Raw genomic sequence first — 14,065 nt, 5'->3', positions numbered from 1 at the left:
TGGACCACCCATGTGGTTAAAAAGGGAAAATTAGAGCATAAAAGGAATGCCAGGAGAGTGTGGTATAGAATAAACCAAAGCAATAAGCTGTCGTTTTTATTACTGTTGTTATTATGGATATTAGTTTATTTAGAGGCGGTGGTTTAATGTTAACTCAGAGGTAGTACAAAGTGTTTCTGAAATAATAGGCAAGGGGAAAGTTGGAAAACATTCCCCGGACTTAGAGATATGAAGAATGGTGATGCAGAAAGGAAGAGCTCTATAAGTAGAGGGGAGAGTAGACAGATTGGAATGGAGCAAAGAATGAGAGCATGCTGAAGAAATCTCTTTTCTTTCTTTTTTTCTTTCTTTCTTTTTTTTAAAATTTTCATTTAAAAAAGTGTTTAGAACACATAAAACAAGGCAACATTTATTCTTTCTTCTCGTCTTCTGGTGTGGGGTCCGTTGGTGGCTCCTCCATTGTTGCTCTCTGAGACAGACTTACTACCACTGGGCACCTCCTCAGCCATCTGGTCCACCCCCTCCTGCCCACTCTCATTGTCTTCAGGAGTAGATGTGCCTTCCTCAGTGTTCTATTGGCTTTCTGTCACTTCTTCTACCTCCTCTGTCTCCACTGGGATACGCTTGTGCTTTTTCTGTTCTTCAGTCTTACTAGCAGCTTGCTCTCCCTCAGGAACCATGCTGTTCTGACTGCCTTCAACTTGCTGGGCCATCTCTCTCCTCTTCCCTTTTCCCCTGCCTTTTGTGAGCCTGTTCCTCTGTCTGTGTAATTACAGGGGCAATTTTTTTTCCAACCCACGTCTACTTTCAAACTGCACCAACTTCTATGTTCATTGTTAGAAGAATCTATTCTTTCCAGGAATTTTGACTTCTTTTCCTGGTGTTGCTCCTCTGTTTGAAAAAGTTCAGCTTCTAGTTTTTGCTGTTGAGCTATGAAGGACTGGACCTGCGTTCTAGGTGTTGTGACAGCCGACCAAACGTCTGACACCACACTCTTCCTGGGGATTTCACTGATGAGGTGGTGGTGTCTCTGGACATGTCTCTGGATGATGGCTGAAAGCCATCATCATAATCATTTGGATCTTCTGCAGAATGTTCACATGTGGTTCTCCTTTCTCCACGCGAGGCTGACTCTGTCGACTTTCTTCCTCCAGAGCAGCTTCTGTATGACTTTTTGCATTTACGTAAGGAAAGTATGCAGGGAACTTAAAATAGACCTTCATAGATTTATTTTCTGCTTTGTATTCATTCACATATTCTCATTTTTTTCATTTGTGAGATCTTGTCACATGCCACCAATAATCTTGCCAAACTCCCACACCTTTGGGTCAGGGTTGGAAGCTTTTACTTGGTCCCAGAACTTTCTGCTGTATCTCATGTGAGGCATCAGCTGATTATCTGGTGGACTTGGCTGTTTTGAAATGGTAATACCAGAGGATGTTGAGCTGGCTGTTGGTGACTGAGTTCCCTCCCAGCCTGCAGTTGTTGTGGGGTGATGATTGTATGGATTGTATCCCACAAATCCAGGTATGCTGGACATTTGTGTTGCAGGAGCTGGGATGGGAAGTGGGGCATAAGATGGTTTTTTTGACATTTTGGAAGATTAAGTTCTCAGTTCCATAAGAATGAATCTGAGATACGGTGGGCACAAAAAGTGCCCACAGGTCTGCCTTCATTTCCCTTTCATCATGATGGAGAAATTTCTTAAATTGGGCCCTGAAGGTGAGAATACAGGGTGGTAGTTGGGTAGTAAATTGACCTTGGAAAAAGGATTTATTATTTATTTATTTATTTATTTATTATTTATTTATTTATTTTTACATTTAGAAAGATTCCAACCTGTTTCAGCACCAGTGGAACAAATATACTTGATCTTAGCCAAAAGGCCAAGAAGCAACACCAGTGGAAAAGATAAATAGTAAGATATAATATACAGAAAAGTGAGTGATCTGGCCAAGAGGAGGCAGGGGTAGCTAAATGCAGAATTTCTTTGTTCCTGAGAAGAAGTGCAAAAGAGACGCAGGTACATATCCTAAAAGTGAATGTTTAAATCACTCCATAGTTCTTTCTAAATATTCATATAGATTAACTCACTCAAACCATAGCCATACATAGGAGACGCACTGATAACCCCATTTTATAGATGAGAGATTAAGTAAATTATCAAAAACCAGTTTTATAGGGAATGGAACCAGGAAGGAAACATGGAAAGACTGACTCCAGGGTCAAGTGGTTAGCCATTACCCTATGTCATCTCTCTATCTGGCCTTACAATCTTCTAGCTAATTTGTGAGAACTCTGAGGGAAGCCTGTTTGCCTCATGACCTCCACTGGCTTTCAGTAAAGACAAATTGAATCCTTGAAATGAAATACATATTAGTCCAATACTTTAGATAAACAAAATTTTAGAAGAGATGAGAAATGACCTCAATTTTATTTATAGTAAATGGAAAAAGACCAAATTTGAACCCAAATCTGTCTAAATTAAAGCCATTGACCTTTTCCCTTGCCAAGATGAATGATTTTCAAGTTCTGGTTGAAAGCTGCTCTCCTGCTGATTGCAGTTACTCCAAGATTAATCTCTCAACCCTGATTTAAAAGAAAGATTTTCTTTTTTTCCCCTTTTCCCCTCTAGAGCCTACTACAGTAATTCAAATTTGTTGCCCTCCTCAGTGCTCCCTATTACCCCATACCTACTTCAATCACAACACCCATCTTTGCATTGTAATCATCTGGTTAATTGTGAAACAAGATAACTGTTAATCTTTTTTTTATTTTTTTATGAGAAAGGGTACCAGCTGCTAAAACTTTGTCTTATTGAAAATAACCAGGAGCAGATCTTGTAGTTTATCAAACATTACTTACTTACCTCAGTGTCTCAGCTTTACAAAGGCATTGGATAGATGGTGTATGAAGTCCTAGAACTTTGACAAAATCGAAGTCTTAAGTTTGTCTTGAATGGCTGCAATCTGAGACCCAATGCTACAGTAACATTTTGTGTGGAGAAAAGGTGCCATGTCTTATGTTCTTCGGTAAAGGACACCCCCACCCACCCACCCAGTACACCAGAGGAGGTTCACAGGATGGGGAGTGTACTCTGAGCTGATTGATGAGGTTTGCTGATTCTTGTGGGGATCTTAGTCTGTATCTAAGGCTGGAACACTTCTGAGGCTCACTGACAATGGCTGAACATGGGGGTAGGCAGGTAATAGCTGACCATGGGGGAAAGCAATGAGAAAAATCTGAACTAGTCCTTACTTAGAGTGAGCAGGAGTGAACAAGTTTCATCTTCTTTACTGGCCAGGACCAGGTCTAGGAAATGTGTACTCTTCGGCAGTGAGAAACGTGTATTCTGACAAACCTCTGATTCTCTTATCCTGGCACTGAAAGCCACGCCCCCACTCCCTATCCACTAACTGATGCAAATTTCTTGGACAAGCCTGTGGCAGGACATTGTAAAAGCTAAAGGAGGGGTTAACTGAGAAAATAAAGATCATTAATAGCTAAATGGGGCAAAAGGATTTTCTTTTGCTAACTCCTACTCCAGTGTGCCAAGCCCCTGTAGATTTATTTTTGCCCCTTCTGTCTTGCAAGCGTCTGCTCAGAGTGGATCTTAATTGTATAAGAAAGATAGGATGAAGTGTAGCATATGCATTTTTACTTTGGGTGGTAAGCTCTAGTGGCTCTATCTCTAAATGACTACAATGGCTATTTTATGGGACTTGTAACATGATGCTAGGAATGTTACAGATATTACCTCATTTAATACGTACAGAACTCTGTATGATATGCACCTGCTGTTTGTTAAAACCTGAGACTTTGGCATTAAACTACATGGACAGCATCACATAATTATATTGATAAAACCAGTATTGAATCAGACTTAAAATACAAGCAGTTCAGTTACAGAAACTGTACTCTTATCCTAAACATAGTTTTGTGCCTTGTCAAAAGGACAAGGCTGAAACTATTTTAAGTGGACTCTGGGTAAAGCAAAATTTCCTTCAATATCAATCTTTTAAGCGTAAAAGCCTTGTATCATCTCATAGGTAAATTATATTTTAGACACAGAATAAAGATAAGTTAGGAAATTAATACTAAAATTTCAACGCTGCTTCAGAACTGTGGTTTTTGAAAATATATTTAGTAACTTCAATAACCTATTTTTTATTTTGCATCAGTAATTTGGAAGAGACAGTATGGTTAGAAACTGTGTAATTTGAAAATTAATCTTAGCCAGTAGTGGATAAACAACGTTTATTGAGTTTTTCTTGAAGGAGTACAACATCATTTAACTCTTTCCACGGCCTCTCTTTTCTAAGCCATACACACAAGTAGAGAAATTACACAAATAAAAATTGGTCGGTATCCTGTAAGTCTGCCCTGAACTGAATAAAAAATAAAATAAAATATTCTTTGTATAAGATCTAAAGATGTCTTACATCCACCCCCTCCCCAACACCCTACCCCATCTTTCCTTTTCCTTTTCTCTCCCTCTCAGATATAAGGTACGTGGTCCCAAGCGGCGGACGTACCACACAGCGGAGGTACCAGACAGCGGATGTACCCTTGCAGAGTTCAACCAGCTGCCTTTGTATCTTCCCTCATTTCCAGGAAGAAAAGCATTGTGCTGTGTTTTGAATTAGAGTATGTCACCAGGAAATTACTGAAAACTAAAAATTATAATTCAGACTAAGATAAGGGGAAAATTAATTGGACATGAATCAATAGTCGCTTAGAAATGACACATCCTTTCCTTTATAGTTTTCTTCCTTCTGGTCTCTGTCCAATCTTTCAGACTGTTCCCTTTCTCCTTGATTAAGCACTGAATCCTGAGTAGGCTGCACACACTGTCATAGGTACCTACCTCTTGAGGAGTTCAGGTTTAGCTGAGAAGGAAAACATATAAGCAAATACATTGAAGAAGAGGGTAAAGTGTTTTACATAAAGAAAATATTGCACAGTGGGTGTTCAGTTGTACCTCCTAGCATTTCAGATAAGGTGGTGTTATTCTGAATCAGCATTGTTTGACGATTGAGCACTAACTATTGAAATAAAAGGGTGTGATTTTAATTCAAAACTACCATTTAAATTGTTGTATTTTGGATTCTAGAAACTAAGAGCTAAATTTCATCCCCTTCCCAACTGGAAGCAGGTGATTTGGTCAGGCAAATCCAGGAAGAATTTTTTTTAAATCTTTTTTTTTTTAATAAAAAGACCTGTGCCATATTTTTCCATTTCAATGATTATTCTAATGGAGAAATTTTGATGATGTTTAATAAATGCCATTACCTACATTTACATAGCACTGTATATCTATGTTGACATTCTTTCTGAAACCTTTCAAAGTGAACTAATTAAATAATTTGATATTTTCAATAAAGTTCAGTTATTTCATAGCATTCTGAAAGCATGTTTATAGCAAATTACTGAAAACTTTTTCTAACTAAGATTGGTCTCCTAATGATCAATTCTGTGTGCTTCCCATTGGCCTAGTGTTAGGTCAATACCAGAGGTTTTTGATTTTCAGATTATTTTTAACATAATGCCTTAGGTGGTAGTTTGCCTTCACAAAGTCCCACAAACTAGGTGGCTTAAACAATAGAAATTTATTATCTCACAGGTCAAAAGCGTTGACAAGTTTGTTTCCTTCTGAGGGGTGTACAGAAGGATGTGTTCTAGGCCTTTCTCCTTGGCTTGTAGATGGCTGTCTTCACGCACACATGTTCCCCTGTATGTGTGCCTGTGCAAAAATTTCCACCTTTTATAAAGATACCAATTATATATGATTAGGGCCTACTCTATAGATCTCCCATTAACTAATTACATCCCCAACATCTTATTTCTAAATAAAGCCATTTTCTGAGGTATTGAGAGTTAAAATTTCAATGTATAATTTTGGGGGAGGGGCACTCTATGTAACCCATAATACCATGGAATCTTATAATTCAGTCCTTCTTTTAAAAAATGTAGGAATAAATTCAAAATAATGTCCTGATCTTTGGATCTTTGGCATCTCATTAATATACAGAAAACAAATGAACATTTTTACAGACCAAGTCTACTTTTGACTGCCCATAAATGATCATAAGGCATTTTTTTTTCCTACAGTATCCCTTGTACCCATGTGGACATTGGTAATTTAGACCTGATGATTTAATATGCAGTATAATACCAAATAGGTCTTGTTTAGTTATGCTTTATGTCTGGATGTTGGGGGAAAGGGAGATAGATGTAGAGGGGGTTATCATGTGTTTGCTGACTGAACAAATTACGTTTTTTGTTTTGTTTTGTTTGTTTGTTTTTAAAGATTTTATTTATTTATTTGACACAGATCGCAAGTAGACAGAGAGGCAGGCAGAGAGAGAGAGTAGGAAGCAGGCTTCCTGTTGAGCAGAGAGCCTGATGTGGGACTCGATCCCAGGACCCTGAGATCATGACCTGAGCCGAGGGCAGAGGCTTAAACCACTGAGCTACCCACGCATCCCAGTTTGTTTGTTTTTAAGTAGGCTCCACACCCGTCATGGAGCCCAGTGTGGGCCTTGAACTCAGGACCCTGAGATCCAGACCTAAACTGAGATCAAGGATCAGATGCTCAACCAACTGAGCCACTCAGATCCCCAACAATTTACTTTTCAGTTAGTTTTGGTTCTGGCAGATTATTTCCAAGATTATTTCCAGATTATTACCTTGAAAATGTCCTGTATGGAGTATTTTGCTTTTTCTCACCCGACTCAGCCCCCAAACTCTGAAACTGAAGACTACATAAATATAAAACAAATAATAATTTTATGTATAAGTTAAAGCTCTCTTCAGAGTTTTAATAGTGTTTCTACCATATTGACTTTATCATCTAAGTTATAGTAAATTTTAGCTTTAGCAATGTATCTTTCAGGATGGAAGCTGAGGATGTAAAAAGACCAAGCAGAAGAAATCAGAGGTGGCAAGGCCCTGGGTATGAACCAGGGCTGGACCTCTTTCTCCCCTTGCCCTGGCTTGCAGAGAAAGGCAACTTCATGCAGTGTGACTGATGGTTTCCCATCATCTCTTCTTCCTCCCAGTTTATGACTCTTAACATTTTGTTTATGATTGCATTCAATATTATTTTTAAATCTTTTATTTATTTCTCAATTCAGTGTCTCTATGATCCCTTTTTTCTATAACTGTGTTTTTTTATATACATAAAATATCTCGGAAAGCAGTCTTTATTACAGCTTAATTAAACTGAAATTAAGACAAAGTATACAATTAAAACATTTTCCCAGGCTCTTCAGTCTGGAATGTAAGCTTCATGCTTACCTTAATTCAATGTATTTAAAATTAAGCACAAGCTTTATTTTTGGACCTTATGTAATTTCAGAGATGAATGTTAGTAATGTAGCATAGATTGATTTGAACTCATGTTCTCTCTCAGGTTATAAAGCCTGTCAGGGATGAGACTGAAACCTTACACATTCATTGCTTTTACTATGGGCAAATTGCTCAAATTCTCCAGATTTCAGTTCTTTTACTTGCAATATAAATATAATAATAACTACTTCATAAGTCTGTGCAGGAGTTAAGAGAGATGACAAATGCAAAGTGCCTGGAATGTTGCTTGTTTTCTGTAAGTGCTTAGTAAGACTGTTACCAAAAGTCTCAAAAGTTTTTCTCACCCAGGCACCTGGGGTTAAACCTCTACCTTCTACTCCCATCATGATCTCAAGGTCCTGGAATAAAGGCCCGAATCAGGCTCTCTGCTCAGTGGGGAACCTGCTTCCCCCTCTCTCTGCCTGCCTCTCTGCCTATTTGTGATCTCTCTGTCTATCAAATGAATAAATAAAATCTTAAAAAAAAAAAAAGTTTTTCTCTCCATCTTCTCAATTCAAACCATCTAAGAACATTCTCTTTAGCAAGTCACTTTTATACCACGTCCAGACATAAAAATTATCTCACTAAATTTTCTTTTCATTCCAAGGGCCTGATCTTAGCTTGCTTTCTTAAAAACCTTGTGAGTATTTTTCAATACTTATATTTTTCTCTCTGAGCCTCGGTTTACACATATATAAAATGGGGATAATAATCATGTCTAACAGTACTATTATGACTGGTTTTGAAAGTAAATTATAAAGCACTATACATATATATATGTGTATATATATATACATATATATATATAGTGCCGTATATATATAGGCACTATATATTAGGCACTATATAATATAGGCACTATATTATTAGGATACATATATATGTAATTGATGGCCACTTTTTGTTCCAATGTAGTAAAAATAACATGTAAGCAAAATGGAGTGTGAGGGACAGATGAAGCCAGACTTTTACCCAGAAATATTGAGAAAAATGTATGTGCCTACTTAGCTAACAAGCATAAATTAATAGGTCAGTGGAAGCTCTCTACCAATCACCGTGATTTCATCAGGTGTTATTGTAGCAGATTTGACCCAAGTTAGCATTACAATTCAAGCCATGTGTGCTTATCTATATATAATTATGAACATTTCAAGGTTAATTTCTCCAAAATTATATTTCTTCTCTTATATATTTTTAAATGTATAAATGGTTATCAGACAAATGGGACACACATTTGAGCTTTGTCCAACTTTACATATCAGGCTTGGAACCTTGAGTCACTGACGTATACATTAGTCTAATATATATAAACATGAGGGTTATTATCATTTTAAATATAGATGCTGTTGTGTTTTTAATACTCAAGAGTACATGAAGTCATTTTTATTTAGGCTGAGATTTGGGGGAACATAACTTCTTTCCTAAAAACTGGAAAATCAAATTTGCTTACTGAGTAGACGTGTTATTGAATATATCTTTCTTCTTCATACATATATATTTTTCTTCATATATATTTTAAGTATTAGTTTGTAAAATCTATCAACTGTTCTAAAATAGCATTTCCAAGGTATAGACATACTCAGTGAACCTTGAGGGTAAGCTGTAATTGATGCAGAAATTAAATGCAAAAATATCTAGTGAAAATTTGTGAAAAATTATTATGTATTTACAGTTATTTTATTAACTTGTGTAATGTTTTTTATTGAACAAGAATGAAGTTTTCCAGGTTTCAAAAAGAAGGATCGAAAAATGGAATCAAATACAGTTTATTTATGATACATATACATGTATCATAAATAATTATATGTATTTATGTATTATATATAAATATATATTTATATATATAATAAAAACTAAGAGAGTCAAGGACATTTCAGAACTAAAAATGGAGAACCAGCTCATGGTAACAGTATGAAGTTAGGAACAAGACTTAGTAGGTATTAACAAAGGAATGGCTTATAAAATTAGGTCAATTCATTTGTTAATTGCTTTTTCTTTTAAAAGGTCTTTTGGGAGACTTTAATATAATAGTTATTTTAAGAATAAAATACCTTTCTTCTCCCATTCTCATATTTGATCATTAAATTTTTTAGTATCAAGGGAAACTTATCATTTGCACTTTGAATCAGCTAAATTATATGAATAAATTATCTGTAACAAAGAGCTCACATGTTTCTAGACATAATATCTGTCATGTTAATGAATTCCAAAATAAGAGATGATTTGGAATATATATACATATATATTATATGATACTTATTTTCTCTTGCTTTTCAGTGGTCTACATGGGTTATTACGATATATAGGTCCAAAAATGGAATGAATTGTTTTGGAATTCACCATAACATGTTTAATTGACATGCTTAAGGAGAGTACTGATCTTCTGCTAAAATTATTAAGCATAAACATTAATGATAGCCATGAGGAAGCCAAGATATTTATATTGGTATCTTCTCAGAAATACCATATATAACAACATTTAGTATTAAAGATATAATGTCTTTCATGAAAACCCATATTGTGATATCATTATAATAAAGAAATAAAAAGATTGAAAATAACTAAATCTGTATACAGTATCTATCTTTAATGTTAGTAAATTATAATTCATATTATGTATTTAGTAATATATCTGCTTTAAGTAGTTCCTCACTTCCAGGATTTAAACTACATGCTGTCGGGGACTCTCTGTCTTATCCTTGATTGTGTATCCCAATTACACAGATCAGGACCTGTCACTAAGTCAATATTCAATAAATGGCAACTGATAATTAACATTCCTATATATAAAACTGAACAAAAATTTAAAGAATGTACAATATGATCAAGTCAACTGTTAATAAAACTACTTGTTAGAATTAATTAAAACTTTAAAAACTGCATTTATAGGCATATATATCATATTTTGTGATATATATGTATTTTTTAAAATTTTTGCAATAAATTGTAATACATAGAAAATGCACTTGTGGACACCTGGGTTGCTCAGTCAGTTAAGTGTCTGCCTTCTGCTCAGGGCTTGATGGCAGGGATCCTGGGATTGATCCCTAAATCAGGCTCCCTGCTTGGTGAAGAGTAGGCTTCTTCCTCTTCCTCTGCCCCTCCCCCTGCTAGTGCTCCTGTGCTCTCTTGCTCTCTCTCTCTCTCAAATAAAGAAATAAAATCTTTCAAAAAATGCATTTGTCATTAAAAATAGGATTTATTATTGACCTTAGACTTGGCTCATTTTGTGCCATATCTCTTTTTTGGCTCTTGTTCCTCCTCTTATTGTAGATAATAAAAAATAGCATGGATATTTTTATCATCAAGGTGGCTTCTCTAGTTATTTTTGTCTTTTAAGTGACAGATATTTTGTACTGTCTAAATGGAAATAGACTGTCTTCGGAATTAGTGAGTTCTTTTTACTGGACCTATAAAAAACAAAGCTGGGAAATATGTTATTATGTCCTGGATATACCGAGAGAGGATTTATACATTAAGTATGAAATGGTACAGAAAATGATTTTCAAATTTCAGTCCATGAATTTCTAGGGATTCTTTTCTGGTTGTCAAGGGTTCTCTTTGGGAATGAAGGAAGAGCCAAGCAGAGAGTGCTCTGGGGCCTTCAATTTGTTCTAAGCAGGGCAGATTGAGATTAACTACTTTAGGTACTGGGATTCCACAAAGGATTTATCCTGAGGAAAGTAGTACATGGTTATTTAAGCTTAATTACCACAGCATTAAAAACTCTTTGAGGTCCTTTTAAATTGGTAGTCCCATAATTCCACAAATATACAAGATAAAGGTCTCATTTGTTTGTATACATAAGCTATTATCACTTTCCTCTTTGAGTATATATTCCCGTCCTTGAGGGAGAATTATATTACCCTTCTCCAGTGAATCATAGAAAATGCAGGATTTGAAAACACTGTTAATTTTGAAGTAGTTTTCAAAATACTTACTTGGCTATATTCATAGAAACATTAAGTATCTGTACAGTAAACTATGTATAAGAATAACATCACAAAATGTATATACTCTTCAGTAAAACAAATACATATGCATATATTTGACAATGAATGAAAAGATATTTTAAATGGGTAATAAGGAATTTTAAAAAGGTAAGGTAATTACACAATACCTACTACTAAGGTAATATGTGGAAATGCTATTCATTTTTAGTGGTTGGCTTTTGTTTTTATTTTTTTTTTAGTGGTCGGTTTTTGAACAATTTCAAAATTTTAAAGAAAAGTAGTAAGTACAACACAAAGACTTTTTTCTTTCGTTTCTTTTTCTTCTCTCTCTCTCTCTTTTTAAACACAGGACTCATTACTGCACTCCTTTCCAACCACACTCAGCCACCACAAAGACTTTTTTTTTCTTAAAATGTTGAGAGTATATTGCTAAGCTAATGCCCTAACAACACCAAATGCTTTAATATATATCTTATAGTTATGTACATATCTCTCACATAACCACAGCACAAAAGTCACAATCTGAAAATTAACACTGATATGCCATATCTAGTTCATCCTTAAATTTCATTCAAATTTTGTCAGTTATCTTTACATAGTTCTTTGTAGCAAATTGATCAGGTTCAGAGTCATTGGTGGCATTCACTTGTCATGACTGTAGTTTCCTCCAAACTAGAATAGTTCTGTGTTTCCTTGAGTTTCATGATCTTAAAACTTTCCGAGTATAAGAAAATCATTTTGTAGAATGTTTCTCCATCTCAGTTTGTCTGATGCTTTTTCATGATTATCTATGCATGATTATCTTTTCCAGAACAAACACAGAAGCTGGGCCACGTTCTCTTTGTGCCTTAGTAGGTGGCATGTGATTTTTATTTTTTCCTAATACTGATGATGATCACTTTGACTGGTTGGTTAAGGTGATAGCCAATAGGGTTCTCCATTGTAGAGTTACCGTTTTTTTGCTTTTACAATCGACAAATATTTTGTAGACAAGTTCATTGAAACAATGTAAATAGCCACCTTCCTCATCAAACGTTTGACTTCATCTATTTGTTTATTTATATCAGTATGGGTTCATGATTATTATTTTATTCAGTGAGTTAAATTAAATACTATTATTTATTTGGCCAGGAGAAGAGCCCCTTTAGCTTTATCACAGTCTGTGATCTCTCACACTGGTTAGGTTCCAACACCCAGCACCTGTAAAACACTCTATTCCTCTGTGCCTTTCCAGCTCACACGCATTTGTCCACATGTCTTAAACGCTGTGCTACTAAAAAAAAAAAAATTACCTTTATTATTTAAAATGCTGTGATCTCTGGGTGACTCAGTTGGTTAAGTGTCTGCCTTTGGCTCACGTCATGATCCCTGGGTCCTGGGATCAAGTCCTGCATCGGGCCTCTTGCTCAGTGGGGAGCCTCCTTCTCCCCCTGCCTGCTGCTCCCCCCGTTTGTGCTCACTCTCTATTTCTCTCTCTCTCTCTCTGACAAATAAATAAATAAAATATTTTAAAAAATAATTTTAAAAAATAATAATATGTCATTTTGTTACTGATTTAGAAAGTTAAATACTTTTTAATAAACGTTTTTGGGTTCTTTTAGAAACCAATGATTAGGATAATGGTGGTGGAGGTGGTGTGTCTGTAGGTGTGTGCATTTTCTCCCAATGAATAGGAGTGTTGCAGTTACAAATATTCTCTCACTCAGATTTATAGAGAACTAAAATTTGGAAAAAAGAAAAAGAAAAGAAAAATACCATTGTGCAGTCAAATCTGAATATTAGCTATCAACCTACTGCTCCTTTGATAGTAGAGCCCTATTTCTACTCACAGCCTAAAAATATTAGAATCATCTTTGAATTCTCTCCTTTATCACTTACAAAATTCTGTTTGTTTCATATTTGCAGTATTTTACTTTTGCTTTTTTATTTACTTTCTGTGTTCTCTTTGTCATTCTCCTTTCCCCTAGTTTGCTGCAATGCCACAAAACTGGTCTACCTCCTACAGCCTTTATGCCTTGATCTTACACTTGGCTACTGAATTAATATCTTCTGCTCCTCATTGCCAGGAAGAGAAAGGCATTCAACACCTTCTAGGCTCTCCTTTCTAACCTACCTTTTCAATCTTTTCTTTTCCACTCTTTTCTTTTACAATTGGCAACTCCAACCAAATAAAAGACCTATTGCTCCTTTTGGAAACTCTTTGATTTCCAGATCTATACCTTTTCATTTTCTTTTGCACAAGGCACCTTCTTTTTAAATACTCCATTCACTCAACCATTCCTCAATACTTAGAGCCTCAGTCAAATGCAATCTCCTCTATGAAATATTACATGACTTACCTGGGTCATCCAGCCACATCTTTGTAACCAAATTACATATATTATTTCCCACCATGTGTTTTATTTTTTAATTTATCAACCACTTTACATTTACAATGTGCCAAATGCTATTTTAAGCCCTTTACAAATACTACTTAAATTCTCAAAACAACCTTATGATAGAGATATTGTTAATCTAATTTTAAAGATTGGAAAACCGATCCATAGAGGTTTTAAACAATACCAACCTGCACAATTTGATTATTGAGACCATGTATTTAAATTTTATGCAGTGTGGCTGATGTTATTTATAAGTTTACCTTATTTACTAATATATAAAGAGAAAACTTATGTCAGTCACTCCCCACCTGCAACATTACATTGCATTTATAAGACCTCCTAAAAAATAATTGTTTGATAAGCAAAAGTGCTAACATTTGAGCA

General features: G+C 35.3%; 1 pseudogene; it reads right to left on the bottom strand.

The window, feature by feature from the left end:
• Window positions 1-409: 409 nt before the first annotated feature.
• On the bottom strand, window positions 410-1,634 carry LOC116871539 (annotated as a pseudogene).
• Between the last annotated feature and the right edge of the window lie 12,431 nt (window positions 1,635-14,065).

This window comes from Lontra canadensis, unplaced genomic scaffold (assembly GCF_010015895.1).
Source record: "Lontra canadensis isolate GAN:19392208 unplaced genomic scaffold, GSC_riverotter_1.0 scaffold26, whole genome shotgun sequence".
Classification (NCBI taxonomy): Eukaryota; Metazoa; Chordata; class Mammalia; order Carnivora; family Mustelidae; genus Lontra; species Lontra canadensis.
The sequence above is the reverse complement of the archived record's forward strand: the minus strand, read 5'-3'. Positions and strand labels throughout refer to the sequence as shown.